The following is a 25,015-nucleotide window of genomic DNA, read 5'->3' as shown; positions in this document are numbered from 1 at the left end:
TTTGAGATTGATGTTTCTGGATACGCACTTCTGTGAGTTCATGTCCCCCTTTTCCTCTTTACTGTTTTCAGTTTTATACTTCGGGGGTGAAATACATGCGACAATTATTACAAACATTTATTACATAGTATGGTTAGCGTAGGGAGGGTTATACTACTAGATCATGTGAGGGGTGGGTACAACACTGAGGCCATTAATCCTCATTGTAGGACCGAGGGACACAAGAGTGATGGATCTATTTGGGTGTAGCGAGCCCACACCCGTGAGGCCGGGGAGGCCCATAGAGGTGACTGTGTCTTACAGCCGAAGCCCAGTAACAAATTTGATAGGTTTGAGTTTCCTTGCACTTTCTCACACATACCAGTGGCTTTGCAACCCATTGGTGATCTCTTTTTTTTCCTTATTGCTACATACCAGGGACTTTTATACATACTTTAAAGGTTTATTCATACTCACTTTTACATGAACTCGCTCAACTTTTTGTTGATTTTTCAAACTGCATGTATTTCAGGAAATTTGTGGATCTGGCACGGTATGCATCACGTCAAGCTGCGTAGGAATAATGATGTCATCCGAGTTTAGGAAGTGTGACCTTTGCCTGGACGGGTTACAAGTCATAAACTGTGTTTTTAGTCAAGTCTTTTGGTTATGTCGTTGAACATGTTTTCATTATGTCATGGTTGTATTTGGTTTGTTGTGTCGACTTTTTAAAACAATGTTGTTGTGTTTTACTTTCAAAAACTTGATGAATTGATGAACATCATGGTTTTATTTTCATATAGCATTGTTGTGATTATGCTATGGTATTAAGAAGTCACACCAAATAAACCCACGCTTCCGCAAAAGCCAGGGTGTGACAGTATTCTTATATTTGTATATTTTTACCATGTATCGGGGCCGTATTCCGGTGTGTGTTTATACGTACGAGAATACGTATCTTTATTGTATTCATTAAGTATTCTTATACTTAATTTCGTATTAATTATTCCAGAATATTGTCTTTAATAAAAGTTCACCAATATATATTTCCAATATATATATATATATATATATATATATTTCAATAAATATTACTTAGAAAAATTATTTATAATTTTACCCTTGAGCAAAAATATTTGTATTTTCATACAAGCTACAAAAACAATACATTCTCCAGTCTAACTTGGAAAATATATATACAAACTTATTTTTCTCCCAAAATAATATATTTCATGTACATTGAGAAAATATATTTTTCTTCCCAAAAATAGTATGTCTTCTATTAATTCTGAGAAAACATATATTTTTTTATTCACTCAAGAATAATATATTTTGTTCTTGTCAAAAATATGATATAAGTTTTGTAATAATTGTAGAAATCATATTTTTGTTTCCTTTGGTGTCCAAAATATTATTTTTGTTTCCTTTGGGTATTCCTTGTATATTAAATCTTTGGAATTTTTGTAATATTTTGGATTGTAATTTTTTGGTATTAAGATGAGTTATATTATTTCAAGTCCTAAAATAATATAACTAATACACAAAGTATACAAATAATCACACACATGGTGACTTCTAAATATATATTACCTAAATACATATTTAGTCACTTTTATTTATAAAAACCAACCTCCAATATTTGTAATTTTTGTGACAAAAAATATGGCAAAGTTTATGTAAAAATTTATGGTTTAAAATATACTTGTAAATATTTATTTGGAAATATTCTTCTAAGTGTTTAATTTTTAGAAAAATTTTGCCATAGTTTCCCCTAAAAATGGAGGTTTCCATACCATCAAGGTATTTCATTTTCTTTTAAAATCATTATCAATCATCAACAAATCATTTAACACTTACCATGTGCCAAAAGAAATATGAAATTTACACTATGTCATGAACTTGAAACTTTGTAAAAATTTGTAGTAACTTACTAGTGTATTTAGTAAGCTTAGTTACCCTTTAAAGTGTGGTTATTTATTTAAAAATATCATTCATGAAAGATTTAGATCTTCACAACTTGTAAAGTGATTTTCTAAAATTATTTCTTCTTGAACTTTTCTTGTTAAATATATATTTCTACACTTGATTAACCACTAAAAATGTGGTTAATTTCTTTAAAAACCAAGTTTATGTAAATCTTGTATATTAACTTAGTTTCTTGAGAAATCTATCTGTAGGATCGGTGTGTGACCCGAATGAGTCGATCAGAGGAGTTTAATCTATTTCAAAGGCGGAAACAGAGAAATAGACTTCGAAACAGCTTGAATATCACTTTAAACTACTTTCTGATTGATATAACAGCAAATACAATCACAGGACAAACCGGCAGCACCTCGGTATCCAAATCATAAACTGTTACCACTGATTTCGCTTGAGGACCTATATATATAGACTTGAGATTCCGCTTGAAAGTGTCAAGGTGCATTTCAAGCGGAATTAACTATGTTGATTTCGCTTGAAACTGCATGTGTTACTTTCAAGCGGAATTAGCACAAACATCACATCTAAACCCTAATATCCTCGAACTATGAGTCCTGATTTAACACTTATAATACTAGACTCGATACAAGACGAAGTCGACAGATGTATGCACCAACAGACTCCCCCTCAGATGTTGCCGAGTCTTAAGTGTCGAGTCTTCAATGTCTTCAATCTTGATCAGTCTTACTGCACTTTACTCTTTCTATCAGCACCAACATGCTCCCTTCGAACTAATCCTTCTCTCGGATGACTTCAGACTCCTTCTTTCGATGTGCTGGGATTATAATCTGGATTTCACAGAATCAGGATCGTGATCTTGCTCTCAAGCTTTCTAATTCTCTTGATCAGATCTCTTGATTCCTTAAGTTCATCAGCATCATCAGCTCCAGGATCATAACCTGGCTCTCATTCTATTCAGGTATCGGAAACTGGCTTTCCTACACATTCTCTACCACACAATAAATTCCATAAATTTTAACAATTTAATATTAAGATGTAAGCACCAACTCAGACTTCTCCTTTTCAAAACAACCAGAATATCTGTGACCACTTGCAGAAGAATATTCAAACATTTTTAGATTTAACCGACTCCCCCTCAAAATGATCATCATGTTCAGCATTTGGAATTTTGAAAATCAGCTTTTCAACATCAGTTGTCGAAAATCTTTTTGGATTTTATGAATAAACAGAAATGCAGTAAAGAAATATGTACAAACAATATTTTTGTGAGTTTGTGTAAGAGGATCATATCAGTTTATGAGACAAATCACCAACACCGTTAAGCTTCATTTCATTTTAAGTTCTAAACAATTCACTTAGATTGTCAGTATATTGATCCACTTAAATTTTCACACGAAGTTCAACTGTTTCGAGATACGATATTAGTGTTTTAAGCACTTAGACTTATTCGCGTGTCCCACCACTTGAATATACTCCCGTATCCAGATCCCAATATTCAGTCTGACAGGTGAGTATACCTAGATGATATCTGTAGGGGGTTAATTGCGAGACCGTGAGAGCTCAGGTCAAAACTTCCATTCAGCAGAGAGCTGACGGCTCGACTTTTGGTGGGTCCCCTTTAGATGATCTTTTTACAACAGCACATGATTTGCATTTTGCAATGTTTTATCATTTTTTTTATGCTGAGGGTGGGCTATATTTCAAGCAAGCGAAAAGTATTCTCCAGGGACTAGGCCATTGCTTCGGCATTATCAGAAATCCCGGGATAATACCCCAGATATCACTAAGCATAAAGACCTAGTATCTCAGAAAGAGGGGTCCTTCAAACAAGATTTCAGGGGTTACCCATATATCCGAGAGATGTTACCCACGATATAAGCAAGTTTGAATTTAGGTTTATATCTCGTCACAATCTACTAAATGTGCAAAAACCTACTGGCACATCTGCAGTGAGATTGTTTATCGCATTTTTTTACTTTCCATTTCTTTAACGTGTTGTGATAGTCCACTGGTGTACTATAATTTCCTCTTTTTACAACAAAACTCATTTTGAATTTTATCATGTTTTTGGATTTTTCAAATTTTCTAATGTTTTTGGATTTTCTGAAATTTCTTACTCCCCCAAAAATGCAAAAACATTTAAAGAAATTTGAAAACAAACTATACAGAAAGATGATAAACTGATGTATCAAGCTTCAAATCTCCATCCACTTGGCATAAACAATCAGAACTCCCCCTTACAACAAACTATTTTCTCAATTTGATTTCAAAACACTTAATTTTGTTTCAATCAAAATGATTTTTCCGGAAAATAAGTTTTGTTGATTTTAAACCATTTGTAGGTTAGGGGGAAAATCATCACTTTGTTTCTTTTCTTTTCACAATTGATGAACCCCATTTTTTAAACCATTTGTAGAAAATCAGATACAAATTAATGTCCCTGATTTACCACTTGTAAGACGAAATCACTTTTCGTGAATTTCTTAAGAAAAATGCCGATACCTACTATTGTCTTTAACATTGTTTTATAAAGATATGTAACTAAACGCAAACAATTTAAATGATACGTTATAATTTGTTTTTTAGTATTTGATTTCGATCGTTAGTTAAACATACCTGTGTGTTCACACGGGTGTTACAACTAGTTATAGTTATAGACCAAGCATGTTCAAGGAATAGAATGAGTCCAACAAGCCTAATTGACAAGGTCCCCACTATGATAAAGAAAGGCTTTTGTTAATAGAAATTGGGTTTTGAACATGACATGCAACCATAAAAACCTTCTTAAAATGGAAATATTTGAACATTGTGACAACCAAACATTAGGTTTAGCTCACCATAGATCAGAGATGCCTTTTCCTTTTTGTACATAATAAAATAAAATTACCCTGATACCTGTCATGTGGTGGATTGACAAATTTCATTGACGAAGCAAATACCATCATGTGAAAATGACGAACATGAAGATTCTGATATGTACAACTTTTTTTAATATAACTTCCATTACTTTATTTGATAAAAAAAATGATATTATACACTTATTTTATAAATTCATTCTTTATTTTTTAAATTTTATTATATATGATACTTTTTATTTTCTTTACTAGTTTACACACTCGTGTATTACAATAGGTTAAATATCGAGAAAAATGTAAATTAAAAAAAATTATAATCCTTATCGGTGAAGTAACTTATTATATAAAATAGTGAAACAAATGGAAAGATTATATGTTCAGCTATCCAAACATAATCTTTTAAATTTTATTTCTCTTGGTGACTATAATCCATCTTATTATATACGGCCATTAAATAGTGTATTAAAAATATAAAAATTATGATGAAGTCTGTAAGTGTTATCAAAAATAAATCGTAAGTTTTGAGATTGTGACAAATGAATTGTGATTAAAGTCTACTATATATATTAACTAGGTTATAACCCTGTGTATTACACGGGTTGAATAAATGAATTTTATATATCAGATAATAAAACATTATCTTTTTAAAAGCCTGCTTTATTGCACAGATTGAATAAATGTAATATTATATACCAAATAATAAAAAAAATATATATATATCTTTAAAACCATTGTATTACACGGGTTGAATAAATGTAACGTTGTTTACTAAATAATAAAAAAAGTTATATTTTTAAAAACCCCCGTGTATTACATGGGTTGAATAAATATGATTTTATATACCAAATAATAAAAAAAATATTTAAAAAAACTAACGGATTTTTTTATATTTAAAGTAGGATAAGATTGAATATTAATCTGAACAAACGGATTTTTTTATATTTAAAGTAGGATAAGACTGAATATTAATCTTTATTTATTTAGTTAATATAAGATTGAAAAATCATATGATTGAATAGGTGGAAGGTTGTATTATGATAAATCGGTTAACCGTACTGAATCATAAAGATAATAGTGATTGTTGAACAAATTAATTAATCGAATTTAACAGAAACATTTGTGATGTTAGGTGAATTTTTTTAATTATTTGAAAGTTAATATCAACTTTGAATTCGTATGAATTCTTATTAGATTTGATTAAATATTATTGATAATAAAAATGTGTATTAGATTAGATTTTAGTTTTGATTAAATATTATTAATAATAAGAATTTGTATTAATTTAGATTAAATATCATTATTTTTAGTATTATTAATAATTTTAATCAATTAAATGAGAGAATGACAAGTGTCTCAAAACATGTTTCTTTTATTATATAGTATAGATAGATAGATGATATAATAAATATATTAAACGAAATAGTAAATAATGTTAAAGAAAATTATGATAATGAAACGAGACGCGAACATTATCCTAGTATAGAAAATATTATATTTTAAACATAATCAAACTATTTAATATATGTTTAAAAAACAGAACTAAAGTTTCAAAAACTATAACTTTGAGCGACAAGATAGTCATTACTTAAAATGAATAATCTTAAGTTAATTATTAATTATTAGTATATGGTAAAATAATATTAATTTATTAGTATAATAAAAATAATAATAATAATAATAATAATAATAATAATAAATTTGAGGGAATTGATTACATAAAAAACATAAAAAATTTATAATATTATATATTAATTTATTATTATAATAATAGTAGCAACAGCAGTAGTAGAAATAATAATAACTAGGTTATTTTTTCGCGCGTTGCCACGGTATGCTATTGCGGGAATTTGGTAGGTATTGGTTAGGTTCGTTACAGTACTGGTACGATCTACGCACTCGGTATAGAGATCAACTCGTGTTTTATATCGACCGAAACAATAAAAACGAACACCGGTATCGGCAGCGGCAACGATGTTGTTCGAGCGGTAATTAAAGGTGCAAATCGTCATAGTATTGGTACGGATATTCCTATTAGCCATACGATGTGAGTTTATCGAAAGTAAAAAATAAATACATGTAACGATATCGTTGTTGTTCGATACCGTACATTAGTGATATGATGGTTATATTTTTAAATTATATTTTTAAAGTAAACAAATAATTTAAAAATGTAACCAAACAACCTCTGGTTCGCATTTATTTTTATGGTTTTCTGTTTGATAACATATACTTTAATCGTATGTTAAAAGTTATATTAGGAAAACGTGAGTTTAAACTAATTAATGTAACAAAACAATAAAGTAATGAAAACTTAGAAAACCATATTGAAAAAAGAAAATCAAACTATTGTTCTAAGTTTGAATTGAATTAATTAATATACTGATGTAAAAGAATTAAGTATTATTAGGATTAAAAAGAATTAAATAAATATTATTAAAAGAACCAAATATTATTAAAATAAAAAGAATTAAATAATATCATTAAAAGAATCAAATATTATTAAAATATAAGTTTACTATTGTTCATGACAAGTTTGAAATCATATGTATAACTAGTGTGGTTCCCTCACGTTACGCGACGGAAATTTGGTCGGCATTAGCTTGGTTCATTATAGACCGACACTCGCAAGAGCAACAAAAAAGCCAAGTCGTGTATTACATTGATCGAAACCATAAACCGGTATCAATTTCGATAATAGCAATATCGGTTCCAATGTTCGGTCAGAATCAACTCAGTTTGTCAGGTTATCAGCACAACACCAAAAAAACACCCTGTGTTGAACGTAAATCTTTGTGAACAAAATTTATAACGCAATATGAAGAAAAAAATAAACACACTTGCATGATTATAATAGCAATACCGATGCTCAGTCAAAATTAGTTTGGTTTGTCAGGATACCAGTATGGTACCACTAAAACACTTTATATTGAATGCAACTTTGTTATGGACAAAATTTATACCCGAATGTGAAAGAAAAAAGATAAAAAAAAAAAAAAAAAAAACTTGAAACAAATTCGAATTTGTGAGTTCTTTGAACAATTATGCTTTAAGGACTTTTCATATTTTGTTTTATTCATCTTATAATCAATCAATTAAATTAAAATAATATAATAATAGAAGTATCAAAACTAAAAATAATTACTAAAAGAATTATAGAATATTGTTCATGTATTAATATGTATTAATATATATAATAATAAATTTGAGCGAATTGATTACATAAATAACATAAAAAATATATAATATTAAACGTCATTTAAATCATAATGAATAAGGTATGGTTTATAATATCGCTAGGTTAGAACCCCGTGTATTACACGGGGTTAAATAAATGTAATTTTATATACTAAATTAAAACATTATTCTTTAAAAATCTCGTTTATTACACGAGTTGAACAAATGTAATTCTATATATTAAATAATAAAAAAATTATATCTCTAAGAACCGCATGTATTGTACTGAATAAATGTAATTTTATATACCAAATAATAAAAATCCGTATATTGTACGGGTTGAATAAATCAAATTATATATACTAAATAATAAAAAAAAAGTATATCTTTAAAAACACTGTGTATTACACGGGTTAAATAAATGTAATTTTGTAACCCTGTATACCGCAAGCGGGGCGAATATATACTAAATAATAAAAAAGTTATATCTTTAAAAACACCATGTATTACACAGGTTAAATAAATGTAATTTTGGTAAATAATATGCTATTGGATTCGTTTAAAAAATCATAAATTTGGTTCGATTTAATTCGAATCAAATCACAAACTTGGTTAAGTTTAATTCGAATTGATTAGAACCCCAATTTGAAAAATCAAAAACAGAATTATATTATTAGCTTCTCTTCCTAATTAGTGTTTTTTTTTTAAGTTTGATCTAATGTCTAATAAGTTATTTTGTATATTTTGTTTTTACTTAAAATTTTGTATATGAGCGTATTATTGTTTTTTTTTAGTTTAAGATTATTGTTTTGTGTTATTATTTAAAAAATATCTTTAATTTATAACTTAAATTTGAAGATAATATATTATTAGAAAAAATAGAATGATTCTATCCCCAACATTCAAAGTAAGATAAAATTTAATATTAATTGACTATTTATTATTTAACTAATTGATATAAGATAAGTATGAAAATGCAGAAAATTACAAATATAGAGTCTTCAATGAACGACACATGTCACTTATTGGTTTCTTTTATTATAGTAGATAGATATTGTAAAATTTATTATATTATATTTATGGTGATTAATATAATATTAATGTTGAGAGAATGAATTGTTGCTAACTAGTTTTTATATATCGCGAGTTGTGGCGAAACCGAGCAGATGATAATTTAAAACAAACGTGATTTGAAAAAAAAAAGCATGTTGTTTAGAAAGTCAAACCATTAAAACGATTTAGTTTATCATCGTACCGTTGTTTTATGATACCAAATAAATACTTTATTTTGAGTATAACTTTGTTTTTAACAAAACTTATAACAGAATGTCAGGGAAAGAAATCAAGCACCACTATGTACTTAAGTTTTTAGAAAAAAAAATATATAAACGTAAATTATTAAAAAGTATAAAATTGATAGATAAATTAATATATGTTCAAAAAAAAGAAAAAAAACAATTATTTAAAAAAGGTAAAGGAAATATATGTTTAAAAAAAGAAAAATATTTTATTAAAAGTAAATATAATAATAAACTATTATAATATATTAAATAATAAAAAACTATATATTATTATAAAAATAAAGTTACTATTCATCATCACTCGTAAACAATATATACTAGTGGTTTTCCCCCGCGCTATGCGGCGGGAACTCAATTGGTATCAGTTCAATTCGTTCCAGTACCAAGATTCACTGCAATTGCTGAAAGAGAAATCTAAAAAAATAAAGTTGTGATATGCTGAAAATGATACATGTTTTATATCAATTGAAAACCATAAAAGAATATTGGTTCTAATACTACCGATGTTAGTGCCGATGTTGTTCTATTGAAATCGGTTCGGTTAGTGACATATCAAATACTTGTATAGTTTATGATACAAAAAATATATGTGTTTTTTAATATTCTTATGGGCACTTTACGATAATAATAAATAAATTACTATTCATTTTCAATTATAAAAAAACAAATCAAATTAGAATAAATCAAATTAAATATAATATAATATTATGAAATAGGTTCGGTTAGTGACATATCAAATACTCGTATAGTTTATGAAAAATATGTTTTTTTTTTTAATATTCTTATGGGCAATTTACGATAAAAATAAATAAAATTACTACTCTTTTTCAATTAAAAAAAACAAATCAAATTAGAATAAATCAAAATAAATATAATATTATTAAAATTTTAATTTAATTTACTATTCATCATTAGTTCCTATTAATATATATAATAATATATATAATATATAAATAATAGTGACATTTTTTGAAATCATATTATAATAACAGGGATAAGGATATATAATATTAAAATTAAATTAAAATCGAGAAAATTATATATATTATATATAATAGAAGCTAATGAGTATTAATTTTAGTTATTATAATATATATATATATATATATATATATATATATATATATATGAATAACAAAAACTAATGAATAATAATTTTAATATTATAATAATATATATAGTTTTCTTTACGTTTTTATCATGTTAATATTATTTTAATAGTACTTTTAATATTATAATAAATAATAATAAAAAGATAAAAAATACTTTTTTTAAATCTAAATGAAATTTAGATGTTTAAGGAGAAAATGTTATGCCTCATTAATTGAAATCATTTATTAGAAGTTAGATTTTATTTATATATATTTTCAAAATCTCATTATTTGTTTAAATTTCTGAATACAACAATTTATTTGTTTGAAAATATCACTTGGGTATATGGAATTGTCTAATTTGTATTGTTGTTATGATTATATTTTACACCCTTAAAAAATTAACGCCTTACTTGCGGTGTGTGCATATAATGTATATATGTGTGGACTCTTGGGAGGTAAAAGTGAAATTGCACTAATTTTAACGTTGTTTTACTAATTTCGTGAAAATAATGTTAAAAGCGGCAGCCGGTTAATCATGCATCATGTGGTGGCGTTGATAGCCGAAAGACAAAAGGGTACACACTAATTGGCCTTTGCCCCGATTGTTGAGTGTTATGTGCCTTATTTCCAAGGCTTGATGCAAAACTTCTATCGAGCTGGGGATCTCACTGGAAGCAGCCTCTCTATTCCAATAAGGTAGAGGTAAGACTGTCTTCATCTTACCCTCCTTAGACCTTATCTTAGCTTTGCTATTGATAAGATTTAGTGAGTATGATAATGATTACACCCATAAAGAAATTGATTGCTTGTCAAGACATTAAAAAACGTGATAAATCATGGAACTAAAACTCAAAAATATAAAATGATGATAGTGTTTTCAAATGACAAAATAACATAACTTACACTAGTTGTAGAAGGGAAATTAAAACTTGTTTGCTTAACAATGTTCAGAATAAGTTTAGTTAATTAGCTTATCCTTATAAAAATATATGGTTACCAAGAGTGTTCTACTAGAAATATTTTCCTAACTTACTTTTGTTTTCTCTCTGTAGGACATTCGTTCATAAAATAAAATAAAATAGTTTGATTTTTCAATTACAGGTGGGCTGCCAATTGGCCCATGGTGCGGCCCAGCCAAGGGTTGTTGGGTAGCCCAAGGAAATGGTTGTTATCAATTATCAAGGTTTGTTTTTTAAGATGTTAAATTTTTTAAAGTTAAAATTACTTGGATAATGGTCAAAAAGTAAAATACGGGATAAAACATAACTAAAATGAGATGTGCCAAATGGGACGGCTGGTTAGACAAACTCATACAAGATGAAATATTGAAATGGATCAATTTAGATTTATTATTCTGGTAACGGGTCAAATAAATAACGTACAAAGTATCAGCTAAAATGCTTTTCAAAATAAATAATAACTAGCAATAAGACTCGCCCGCGTTACGGCGCGAGAACATCACAAACATCGAAAGGATTGGTCCAAACGTCGTGTGATGCGTTAACCATATGAAAACGCACGTTTTGACGTATCCGATCGAACTCGAAATAACCTATATAAGTATTGCGATTTGATCAAAACGTAAAGTAAATCGAATCAATATGTGATCCGACTCTTATATAGAAAAGAAACTACAGTTTGACTCCACACGGTTCGAAACACAATTTACGAAACACACATAAAATACGCACAGTACATACTATTTTTGTCCTAACTCATCTCCCAAATCGAAACGTAGACCAACTCAAATTTATAGTACATAAAAATATGCACCTAAAAATGATTTTTAATATTTGACCTGACTTGTTTCCAGAAAAAGTTTACGTCGAAACGTAGAGCAAATCATATATATACCGACACGTAAATAAAAATATGCACGTAAAAAAAGTTTTTTTAAGTAAAGGAAGTATAGGGATAAACTCGAAACAAATGATTAGTATAAAACTTAATATGTTAAAAACGTTCGTAAAACCATGTCAAGTAGCACCAATGCCACATCATTACCAGCGATCCCAACATTGGAAAAGTTCGTAAAAATAAAATAAATAAAAAAGAAAAAATAACACTGAACGGAAAGCAAACGTAAAATCGTTAAACCACGCACACCCGTTGCGGTGCGTTAATGCAAAGAATTAGACCGAAATGTAAAATGTAGAAAAAATAACTAAGTTGAACGGGAAAAATAAACGTGTTGCGACGGACTTGTAAAATGTGAAAAAAATATAACAAAAAACAGGGAATACCACACGCACGTTGCGGCGTGTCTTGCAAAATTTAAAACGAAACGTAAAACGAATAACTCCCAATGATGAAGGTCAACTTCATAAAGCAACATTTTATAGAAGAGATATGTGGAAAGCTTTGTACAAATAACTTTACACAAAGTACAACAACTATTACAACAACTTGTTGCAAATTGATAGTATATAATATTATATTACTAGGTTAGAACCCCGTGTATTACACGGGTTGAATAAATATAATTTTATATTTTAAGTAATAAAATAGTTACATCTTTTAAAAACTCGTGTATTGCACGATTTAAATAAACACGTGTTTTACACGAATAATGTATTCAATTAACACATTTAGTCATCAAGATGTGTTTTCTAACAAAATGAATTTGAGGTACTATTTACTTATTGTAGTATCTCACTTTATTTTTTATTAGGTTAGAGAGTTGTGTATTACATGGTTTATAACATTTTACTTTGTTTTTTATTTATTATTAGGTTATAAACTTACGTATTACCTGATGTTGGATAATCAGCAGAGAAAAAAGAAAAGAAATATTTTATTAAAAAATATTAACTATACAAGAGATAAGATGGATATTAGGATTTAATATTATTATTTCATTGGAGTGTAAAACGGGATAATGGGATCCTTTATTAGAGCATCCGTAGTAGGCGTCGTCTCCCCCCAAACACGCCCAAAAACGCCACCGCCCCTACCCCTGCCGGCGTGTTTGGGCGTTTTCTTTCAAAAAATATCCGGCCGCGTGTTTTGAATCACGCTTTGAACGATTTTGTTTGGCCAATAGCATTTAACCTTCATTTTTTTAGTCCAATAGCTTTTTTAATGGTTTTTTTTATTTTTATTTAATTCTTTACACCCTTTAACATAATGCCCACATTCCCACTACACCTATTTTAGAAAAAAAAAACGTCCAATAATACCCCTTGCTGGCTGTATTGCCACATGATGGAAAACGTCCAAGGGTGGGGGCATTATTCAACCTTACCACTACGTATGGTGAATGGTCTTACTAGGATTCTAAATATACCACATGTATAAAGAATATATATGTTCTACATGTATTGAATAAATCCTTTCAACGAAACAGTTGATTAAAATAAATATTTTTATTTTAATATGTGATTATCAGTTATCAGTTATCATCGTCCTTATCATCAACATATAAAAACAACTAAAACTACCAATTAAATAAAATCTTTATCTTTATAAATATCTAAAACGCTATTATATTTTTTAGATTTTAATAATATATTATTATCAGTTATCTTTGTCTTTATCATTAAAATCTCTTTTACAAATTTTAAATTTAACATTATCAATAATTGATTTTTTCATAATAAATATTTAGAAAAATAATTAAGACCGTCTCAGAGAGCGCTATGTGTCCCTAACATGGTTTCTTTTATTATATAGTACTAGCGGTAAGACCCGTGTGCAAACACGGGTCGTTTCTTAGAAACCCATGCGTACCAAACATTTTAGTAAACAATGAATGATTATACATTTTTTAAGATTTCATTAAAAATGGATTATAAAGCCATGGAAACACATGCTAAACCAAAATGAGATGGTACCAAAACTTTTTTATCTATTATAGACAATGAATGATTAAACAATAAATGATTATACATTTTTAAGTTATATTAAAGGGTTTAAAATATATAAAAGCATATATAAATTTTAAAAAGGTTAAATTAAGTTATCTAAATTCCATGTATAAATGGTGAATGTGGTTATAGTTATAAATAGACAAGTCGGTCGGTAAATCCTTAAAGTTTATACTATAAAAAAAACGAAAATATACGATTTATTAATCTTTGAAAACGAAATAACATAATGTATGATTTTTCTCCTCCATACACGTACCTAAACCCTACTCGGCTTCCCTCAATACCTAATTTTTCAATACTCAATCATACCCGAAGCAAGGCATCAACAAAAACCTATTTTTTTCTTTAAATTGAAGATTAACCCCACATTGGCATAAGATCTTTGGTCATGTACAAGAAACCGCGGTTAAACTGTTGTGTTAATTTTTCATGATTTCTAGTGGTGGATGACTATTTCCCTTTAGGGTGTTAACGGTCTTATGTACAGTTAGTTATTAATCATTGATAAAAAATAAAAATTGTAGATAATTTACAAACAAACATACAAGAATCCGTAGCCCTTTTTTATTTCCTCGTGAAGATTGACATAATTTACAAATAAACATATAAGATTGACATAATTTACAAATAAACATACAAGATTAATAAATGACATGCATAATAACCACAGTTCCATCATAGACCATCAATTGTTAAAGAGTACAATACTAAGACAAGCTATCAAAGCCAAGATAACCGAGTTGCAAGTGACAGAAGTCGGCATTTGTCCGTCGTCTTTCCGAACAAAGAGTCCTTCATAAACCGGCAAGTTAATCCACACGACAAAGATACACACTCCAATCTGTAATGCCAAATGATCCAACGCCCTTGTCCCGGAATCCATAACCATTTTCTTCAAACTCCAAAATAACCCAAAAAGGTTAAGCATGGCGATAAACGCCAAACCTGTAGACATGCTCGAATCACTTCAGATCTGAACAAAGAACAAAGATTATTTGCAACTTCAGATCTGCAACTTTAGATCCGATTACTTTCAATCTTAAACAACTTCCATCGATCTTGAACAAAGAACTCAAGAATAAGACAACTCGATACAAACAACAAAGATTATTTGCAACTTCAGATCTCATCAGTTCTTTTGCAATTCAAATTCAGATTTGAACAACTTTGAAACAAACGACAGTGGATTCAGTTTACATGTATCAGATCTCAACTTCGTCTTGTTTCGCTATATTTCACCAATCGTCTCAACAGAATAACACTTTCGACTTTGGTATAGATCAGACAATACGTCGAACAGTTTCATATAACCGTGTTATGAACAAAATCCTAAAATTTTCAGCAAGTTTGAACTTTTAAAAACAGTTTTAGCGATTTGTAATATCTGAATCGTTCAAAAAATTCACTGTTATAATCTGAAAATCAAACGAAATCAATCCGATTTCACGAAAACTGATCAATTTAGTCCGAAACACATAAACGATACTCCAAACAACACTGAAACTTGATCGAAATGAACAAATTTCAATCCAAAACAAACTTCTTTATCAAACAATCTGTTTTCTCCATAAACCACTGTTTTAACCCAAATGTGGTTAAACCACTGTTAGGTTGAAACGGTGGCTTGAAACCACTGTTGGGTTAAAATAGTGGTTTATGGAGAAAACAGATGTTTGGAACCACTGTTGGGTTAAATAGTGGTTTGAACAAATGGCTTCTGGGTTAGATGTAACAACCACTATTTTTCTCCATAAACCACTGTTTTAACCCAACAGTGGTTTCAACTGCAGCTGTTGTCACACCCCGATATTTTCACGTATTACCGGTGGGCCCGGTGGGGAGTATCGTGACGTAGTTGATATCATCATAGTCAAACAACACAAATTTAAATGCACAGCGGAAGCAAAAGATAGATTTATTTCAACCAAATAAAATTGTAATATTTAAGTATCACAAGTAGTTGAAACAGATCCACAGGCGGATCAAAATAAAGAGGAACTTGTTCAACAGACTTAATGCATCCAAGCTTATGAGACTCTTATCGATGCTAAGGAGAGGCCAACCTATTACAAGTAGTACCAGCACTTAACCTTTTTGGGAAAATACGTCAGTTTGCACTGGTAAATACAATTTAACTGACTCGTTTTGAAAATGTTTGAAAATTGATTTAAATGCACATGGCACAAAAAGATTTTTATAACTTGGGATAATTATTTGAATATAAACTTGTAAAAGATTTACATGTTTCTTATGCGTTCAGTAGCCCGGGTTGACACCGGGTTAAAGATCAATAGACACACCACATGGTATAGTCCCGCAGCAGTTAAACCCAAAACCGGCGGTTATACCTTAATATTTATTTATGCACTAACGGGTGTACGCCTACACCCGCATGCTTAGGTCGTGGCCATTTCGTAAAATGATGCCAAGGATATCCAGGACATGGTCATTAACCCCCTAAAGGCTTTAAGCAAATAAAACAATTTAAACGGGTCATATCAATAAATTAACCTTCATACGATCAAAATTCAATGCGCGACCAAGCAGTATTTTATATACCGTACCCCAAGCCCGTATAGGGAAAATAAGTTAAAAGTATTTATCTGAGCAAGTATAGTCACAATAAGCAAGTGCAAATAGCTTTTACCGGGTCTCCTATTCTGGAACGAAAGTTTATAATAACCTATTAGAATCCTAACGGGTCTTTATTTTAGCCTAAGCTTAGACCGGTTAGTTTTAAAGAAAGATTCGGTTCAACGCGTGATAAAGCGAAGACCGGTTTAGAATGTGGTTTTGACCCGACAAGCTTGCATGCTTGTTTAATATGGGTAACTTAAACACATTCTGGATTTTGAGACAAAAATGATATGGTTTGACCCGCTTCGGCTAATATATGTAAACTAGTTACATAAGCCGGTCCGAACGCGAAAAGTGCGTAACGAGTAACCATATAAATCATATACAAGTTTCCTAAGTTAATATGCCATAAATATGTTGTGACATCAGTAAGATATCTTCTATTATGCCCAAAATGATTTTAAACTCAAACTATGCCCCGTAAGGGCATTTTGGTCATTTAAAAGGTTATAAAAGAGTTCAAATAGTAATCTGAGTTACAGGTCTGATTTATTTAGTAAATATACTTAATTTAATAAGTTATAATAGTAGGGTACCATATATATGTGAAATTTGTTAATTATAACCATTATGCACCGTAGGGGCATTTTGGTAATTTCACATAAGCCTAAAAGGTCAAAACTGGAAATCTGAGTTTAAAACTTTTGCTTACTGTTATATTATGGAATTTTACTGAAAATATCAGTAGGCATCAACCCTTATATATATAAACTAGTTTTGATACATATTATGCGTTAAAAACGCTTAAAAAGGCGATTTGGAGCCATTTCCGGGTTTTGTATAGAAAGCTGATATTTTTATAATTCCAGAATGCTCAAAATAATTTATTTATTATATTAGACCAGTAGAAAAAGGTTTGGTATCAAAAGGACTTGTAAAACTCATTTTATAGCCCGAAAGGGCAAAACCGGTAGTAACCGAAATAAGCTTAGAACTCTATGTTATGCTCAGCTTAAAAATAAATAAAAATCTCCAAAAATCCCAAAATATTATTTTATATCAGTAGGTAAAAAGTTTTATATCAAAAATTGGGTTTAGATATGCTATATGCTAATTATGCCATTAAATTACTAAAAAGTTTCTTATTTACGCTAATGAGCATAACTCCTATTCTAGACCTCAAACTGATGTCAAATTTTAGGTACAAGTTTATAAATCAGTAACTAAGGTGTCTACTCTTTTACATTTTCAAAAATCACATTTTAAAGTGAAAAGGGCATAATAGTCGACATTTAGGCAATTAACGGAAACTTGCATAATAATTGGACAACTAATGAACCAAGCCGTATAATCACAGAGGGTTATACTAACATGTAACTAGGTCCAAAAGAAGCTTTAAGGCAATCAAACGGGTCAGAACTGAAAGTCAAAGTAGAAGTCAAACTATGCGACTTTTGGTCCCGAACCGAGCCTAAACTGAAAATTGTCGGGGTGAACATGTTTAGACATGTTCTTACATTAATTACCAAGTTATATTAATGATAAAACAGGTTGCATGGATCCTACATTGCTAATTATGCATTAACTTGAAATAAAGCTTTCTGTTGACTTTTTGTAATTAGCTTTGACCCGACAATTGACATAGTTAGAGTGGGAATCAGAGGGTACCCATTTGAGGGTTTGTTACCCACATAATTACCTACTCATAGGTATTTTTAATTCGAGATTTGACTGAATAATTATTGATTAATCTCGAAGTCAAACCATAATTACGATGGTTTGACTTTTAGCTAATTAACTAAGCTAAATTGAATTAGGAATGGTTAAGGACACTTACAAAGGTCCTAAGAATGATTAGGGATCTTAAGAAGACTTGTTGCTGATCAGAGAAGCTCCAGAGAAGTCTTGAATAATTTTCCAAGTGAGCAAGTGAGAATGTTGCAACTTGGTTCCTTTATATAGTGAACAAAATGTCACAAGATTGTCCCACCTAAGTCTATGAATGTTGCCAGATGAGTCCAAGTGCCCTCTATGATGCCAAAACCAGTTGCAAGATCCCTGTATTCGAAAACCACCCATTTAAGGCGGTGCAACCTGCTGAACAGGTAGCTGTCCTAATTCTGCTGCCGGCGACAGGCTTACGGACCGTAAGCCAAAGCTCTTGCGGACCGTAAGCACCTCTTGTGGTCCGTATGCTCAACGGATGCGATCCGTAACTGACCCTGGCTTATATCGCCCAGTTCCATCTTTACGGACCGTAAGCCCTTGGCTTTGCGGTCCGTATCCGATGACCAGAATCCAAAAATTTGTAAACTTCCAAACTTTGACCATGCATTCCTTACAAGTCCAAATCTTGTGCTTTCCTTTTTAGTAGAGGGACCAAGTGCTCAGACCTTGCATGCTTTGCATGCTCTTACACATTTTGGTTCTTTGTGTTGAATGCCTCAAGTGCCAACATTTTCGAGAACTCACATTGGATCCAAGTCTTGAGTTATAATCAATTTGTTATTTTAGGATAACCAGATTTATTTGCATAATTTAGATGTTGATTAAATATATTATGGTTAGGGATTTATTAATGGGTCGCTCAGTGGTATAAATTAACATGTCGACGCTTTTAAATCCTACCGTACATCTTTATCTGGATCCGTTTTCATAACACGTTTGTATTACATGACATGTGTCTTTATTTTATTGGGTATGATTTTACGAGGTGTTACAGCTGTGATCCAGTAAAACAAAAACAAATATAGATATCAGGCAGGACGAAGATTAGCAGCTGTGATCCAGTAAAACAAAAACAAATATAGATATCAGGCAGGACGAAGATTAAGACTTTAATTATATAAATCAATAAGTATGTGATACTCACAAGCTGATCTCGGCCTTCTTGACCATCAACAGAGAACAGGATTTTTAGTGCAGTTTCGACGCTAAGAACCTGAAGCTTTCCCCATAGACGACACTTTTCACACCCGACTCAATCCATAAGGGCACTGCGACATTTACATGTTCCGGTTACATATAAGAACACTATAGCATCACAGTATATACAATAGAATATATTATATCAAATATCTTAAAAGTCGAAACATTAAGAATTTCATGTGTGTCATTTTTTACTTAAATCATGTGTGTCACCTCTAATGCACGCTAGATATGATATTTGGTATTCTATTATAATAATATTTAACTTGGATTTAGAAAACGGTTCAGAATCATCACTTCGCTGCAAAATGATTGGCAAATTACCAAAGCATCTTCAGTCTTAGTATCTTTTCAAAATAAGTCACTTTAAGTAAGGGAAGGGAAAGCATAACTAACCTTTAGCCAAACGACCTGGTTGTCACAGACGTTACTTGATTTCACAAATGTAGATTGCATAGTAAACAACAGTTTGCCCATAAAAGAATAAAGCCTTAGAGATATCAACATGGTTTATCCAAGAAATGCAAAAAAGTTGTTCAAAAAGCTCATATGCAGTATTTGCTTGCCCAAATTGCCTATATGACAGTTTGTGGACTTTTGTAAAACTAAAGAGGTATGTGAATCGATTAGTGCATTTGTATAATGGATCATGCCCTTGAGTCACAGTCCTAAAACCAGCACATGATCCTAAAAATTAGACCAAACTGCATCACATTATGTTAAAATGATGAGTAGAGTGAATACTTACGCGCAGATTGCATGACCAGTTTCATGATAGGCTATTAACATCTTGTTCGTTCCACCTGTTGAACTTGACACGAGCTTGAGCATAGTGTTCCATCCGAATTAAAGCCAGTCCCCAAGCATTCCATATAGCAAACGCATCAATCTTAAAAAGAATTATAACATTAGATAATAGAAAACTGAATTAAAATTTAAATATGGCTTTATACTATACATCAATATCCTTAGCGGTAGCTGCTCGTATATCCCCTGTACCATTTTTTCAACACATTCAAGTGATTTTGGCATCAAGCAACGTCATCCTAGATAATAACAGATACATTAGCAGGTTGTTTGCTTAGTTAAGATTATATAGCAATATGATTATATGCAATGGACATACCATATCCTATGCTGCTTCATCAAGTGGTTTTAACCCACTGTTGAACAAATAGTATGGTTTCAAACCACTGTTTTAATCCAACACTAGTTTGAAACATCTTTTTCTCCATAAACCACTGTTGTAACCAAACACTGGTTTCAAGCCACCGTTTTAACCAAACAGTGGGTTCAACCACTGTTTTCTCCACAAAACATTTTTTAGCCCAACAGTGGTATCAAACATCTGTTTTCATCCATCTGTTGACCCAACAGTGGTTTCAAAACACTTTTTATGAAAAAACAGTGGTTTCACACCTCAAAGCAAAACCCTAATATCTCCTTTCTAAAACTTTTAATTTCGCAAAAAGCCACTAAAACCATCTGCTATTACTTGTACATCTTCAACTTTGCATACCCAGCCAACACACCTATACAAGCGAACCATGCAATTGAAACAACAACAACCTACTTTTGAATTCTTTCTTCGAAATAATCAAACCTGCAACTTTCTTATAACAGCTACTCTCGTTTTCTTTTTAAAAAAATAAACTCAGATTATCACAACACTAATCACAACATCATACTCGAATCAGTTCATTGACAATGTATACTGTCCGAAGCATTTTGATCGAAATTTACCGGAAATGATTTAAGTCAGCCCGAAACGTGCCAAAAACTTTAGCCAAAAGTTACCGATTTCGACCGATAACACAACCAATTCAATATATTGTTCTAAGAACTTTCGAACTCAGATTATGTTGTTTATGTTATTATAATCTGAATCATACTGCACATTTATTCCATTTTTTGATGTATTATTGATAACAAAATCAGATCTTTTCAGCCAACAATAGTTTCTTCAATTGAATCTTTTCTTTTGTATTCAACTGAAATTCTCCGATAACCTTCAAAATGTCACCGAAACACACTGAAACGAACCGAAACTCATCCGATTCGAATCACGATTACACGCAAAGTTACAGGATAATATTACTCCGATTCGAATCCGATTCCAATCACGATTAGACTGGATAATCTACACAAAACCTACAATTCCAATAATATCTTGCAGAATTACAGGATAATATTACTCCGTGTACATTTTAAACCAAACCCATCCCATTTAGACATGAAGCCCATCGCATTTGTTCTATTACCAAATTCAGATCTATAATAAAGTAATTATAAAATAATTAACCATGAAGCTTCAATACCTTAATTTATCTTCCGGTAATTGAAATCCAAATGAAAACATCAATGCTCTTTCATCTACAACAGTAAAAACCCAATTTAAGAACTGGAGTTCGGATGAGATATCAATTTAAGGAACACAGACAAAGCAGAAGGTGGAAAAAAGAATTCAATATAAAGATAACTGATTAAACTCGCCAATCTATCTACAAAAAAATCCATTCAAGCTATGAACTGATTTATCCTCCAAACGTTTCAATGAACATCTGGTCGATACAACTTTGCAAGAAGCTCTTCTATCTGCTTCTGAGCACTCGTTCAAGACCTGTAAATTAACTTAAAACCATGGTAGATTTAAGTTAGAAACTACAGTTGTTTTCTTTGGAATACGACGACGTACCGCAATACCAGTGAGAACAATTGGCTTGATAAGGGATGTTGAAGCTACCATGGCAGATTGAACAACACTCGTTTTCTAGCAAAAACAACCAATGCGTCATCATCAAAGCAAAAGAACAAACCCTAGGTCTAAAAATCCACAACTGAAAAACTTCCAATACACTCAAATTACTATAACGGTGTGTTCCCGAGTTAAAAATCCCTCCCCTGCCCTCCCCTCCCCTCCCCTCCCCTCCATGTCTTTCCAAATTGGAAAGACTATTTTCAGGCAAAAAAAACCCAATTTTCCCTCCCCTCCCCCTGTTAAGTGGATCTCTGGAACACCATTTTCCCTCCCCTCCTCTCCCCTCCCCCTGTTAAGTAGATCTCTGGAACACAGCGTAAATCAAAATAAACAAATTTAAAATTAAAAAAACATGAGTGAAATTTGGAAATAACAGTGAACAATAAACATGTGCGGAAGAATTATAGACCTTTCGTCGGACCGCCGATTAATCAGAGAGTTTAGCATCGTATATCGATTGAATCGTAAGATGCAAAGATGCTCGTGGACTCTGTTTCTGATCAATTCACCGTTTCCTCTTCTCTGCGGTTCCACACGCGACCAGAAACCGCCTTCGATTAAATTTCGCCTTGGATTGAATCTCTTCAATCGGAACGTCACCTTGATAAGTCACCTGAGAAAAAGGAAAGTGAGGATTGATTATTGAAGAAGAGTAATCTTTACCTGTTGGTTGGTGGCGGTGCAAAATGAGAGAGAATGATGATGAAAAGGGTTTTATCAAAAGTTTTAAAGAGGGATCTTTTATTCATCATCATCTTCTTGCGTTGAAGATACATACTGGAGAGAGAGAAAGTCAGTTTGAGAGAGAGAGAGTTGAGAGAGAAATTGATTAGAGAGAGTAATTGATTGAAGAAGATGATATCTTATATATTATATATCTGGAGCCATAATTTTAAATTTTGAATTTGGAGCCATAATATTGAATAGTCACTTAGTTTTGAAGTTTGAATTTTGAATCATCAGTGGTAATTTTGAATCATCAATGGCTTGATTACAGTGGTAATTTTGAATGAGCAGACCTTTGGAATCTAAATGTGGGCCAGACCTTTGGAATCATCAGTGGTTTGATTACCACTAATGAATCAGTGGTAATTTTGAATGGGCAGACCTTTGGAAAAGGTGAAAGTGGGCAAACTTTGAATTTTAAAGTCTTTATATATTAGTCTTTATGATGTAATAATGACATAAGAAAAACCTTGTTGGACATGTTCTCTAGCTGACACCTCAATTTTTCTTATGTCACTTAGATTTCTCCTTTTATAAAAAGTATAGATAGATATAAATATAGATTATTTAGAAAATAATAGCTTTAAGAGAACCGTTCACGCTTTACGTTCTTGGATTTCTCTGTTAGCCTTTTTAAAAAAGAAAAAAGAATATCTAATGTTAAGATAAAAAAGTTTTGGTCTAGTTGAAGTTATCGCAATGCATACATACAATTACTTAGCTATGTAACTCAGAGAGTGGATGCTAATTTTTTGTTTAAGTGATGTTGAATATTTATAAAGAGTAAATTACAGTTTTGGTCCATGTGATTATATCATTTTTACTCTTTCAGTCCAAAAAGGAATTTACTCATTTATAAATGATTACTAAAAGCTCAACTCTAGGTTAATGCAGGATTGGTATTCTTTGTAGATTTTTTTTAATTCTTCCACTATGGTTGACATGTGAATTCATAAAAATCATCTTTGATTTTATTAGAATGAGTAAATTACAAAAATTGTCATTTATGTTAACACTATATTACAAAGTGTATCATTTAACTTTAAAAAGTACAACAAAAGTACCCGATGTTTACAAACTCCTACACATTATATCCTTTAATCCTGATGTGTGCTAAACAGACTATTAAAAACTAACTAAATTAGACTCTCTAAGCTAGACACTAAAAAGCTTTAAATTCTAGACTCGACCTAAACCACACAATCGGCAAGTGTACCGATCAATGTAGTATAAACTAGGAAGTCCGGATATCGAACCACGAGACTCTATTTATCACGTAAACTAGACTCTGACTAGACACTGACAGACACGACTTAACTTGTTTATTTGTTTTGTGGGGGGGGGGGGTTACGGAAACTAAGGAAATCTATATTAAACTACTAAATTAAACTAGAACTAGACTAAAGACGAACGAAGACTGTGAACTTTACTTATATGAGAACTGGACCACCTAGACAAGAATCCTGGATTGTTTTTAAGAAATTACCAATAAAGTTAAATGCACGAGTTATGGAACCGGGATCGTATGATACTAAACCTGTTAAGAATCAACGAGGCCCCTCGACCCTTCTCAAGGAGAAACCTGTGACACTACCTAGGCCGTTAATCCTACCGGTTATTAGACTTCTTCCCATTTATCTAATTATTGTGTAAGTACCCTAATGTTGACCTATTCTTTCCCAATCCTAGATCTAGGGTAGTTTGAAGTAATAGATTTGACTTGATAGACTAATAAGACCGACAGGTAAACCAAGACATAACCTTTCCCAAGGCCTATCTAAAGCAATTCGCCGGGTAAGACCTACCAATAGCC

At 31.0% G+C, this 25,015-nt stretch overlaps 1 long non-coding RNA gene across 16 annotated transcripts; it reads right to left on the bottom strand.

Annotated features, from left to right (window-relative positions):
• Positions 1 to 14,854: 14,854 nt before the first annotated feature.
• LOC110884931 lies at positions 14,855 to 23,296 on the bottom strand. Of its 16 annotated transcripts, none has more exons than XR_004868683.1 (7): positions 22,886 to 23,296; positions 20,845 to 22,488; positions 20,677 to 20,764; positions 20,467 to 20,607; positions 20,115 to 20,129; positions 18,628 to 19,786; positions 14,855 to 15,186 (listed from the first exon to the last, which is right to left on the bottom strand). It is a non-coding gene; the product is annotated as an uncharacterized LOC110884931 (long non-coding RNA). The 16 variants fall into 16 exon arrangements; XR_004868681.1 differs by lacking the exon at positions 20,115 to 20,129 and having other exon boundaries at positions 18,628 to 19,569; positions 19,663 to 19,786; XR_004868680.1 differs by having other exon boundaries at positions 18,628 to 20,607; positions 20,845 to 21,250; positions 22,037 to 22,091; positions 22,199 to 22,488.
• Positions 23,297 to 25,015: the final 1,719 nt, after the last annotated feature.

Source organism: Helianthus annuus, chromosome 10 (assembly GCF_002127325.2).
Source record: "Helianthus annuus cultivar XRQ/B chromosome 10, HanXRQr2.0-SUNRISE, whole genome shotgun sequence".
NCBI lineage: Eukaryota > Viridiplantae > Streptophyta > Magnoliopsida > Asterales > Asteraceae > Helianthus > Helianthus annuus.
The sequence above is the reverse complement of the archived record's forward strand: the minus strand, read 5'-3'. Positions and strand labels throughout refer to the sequence as shown.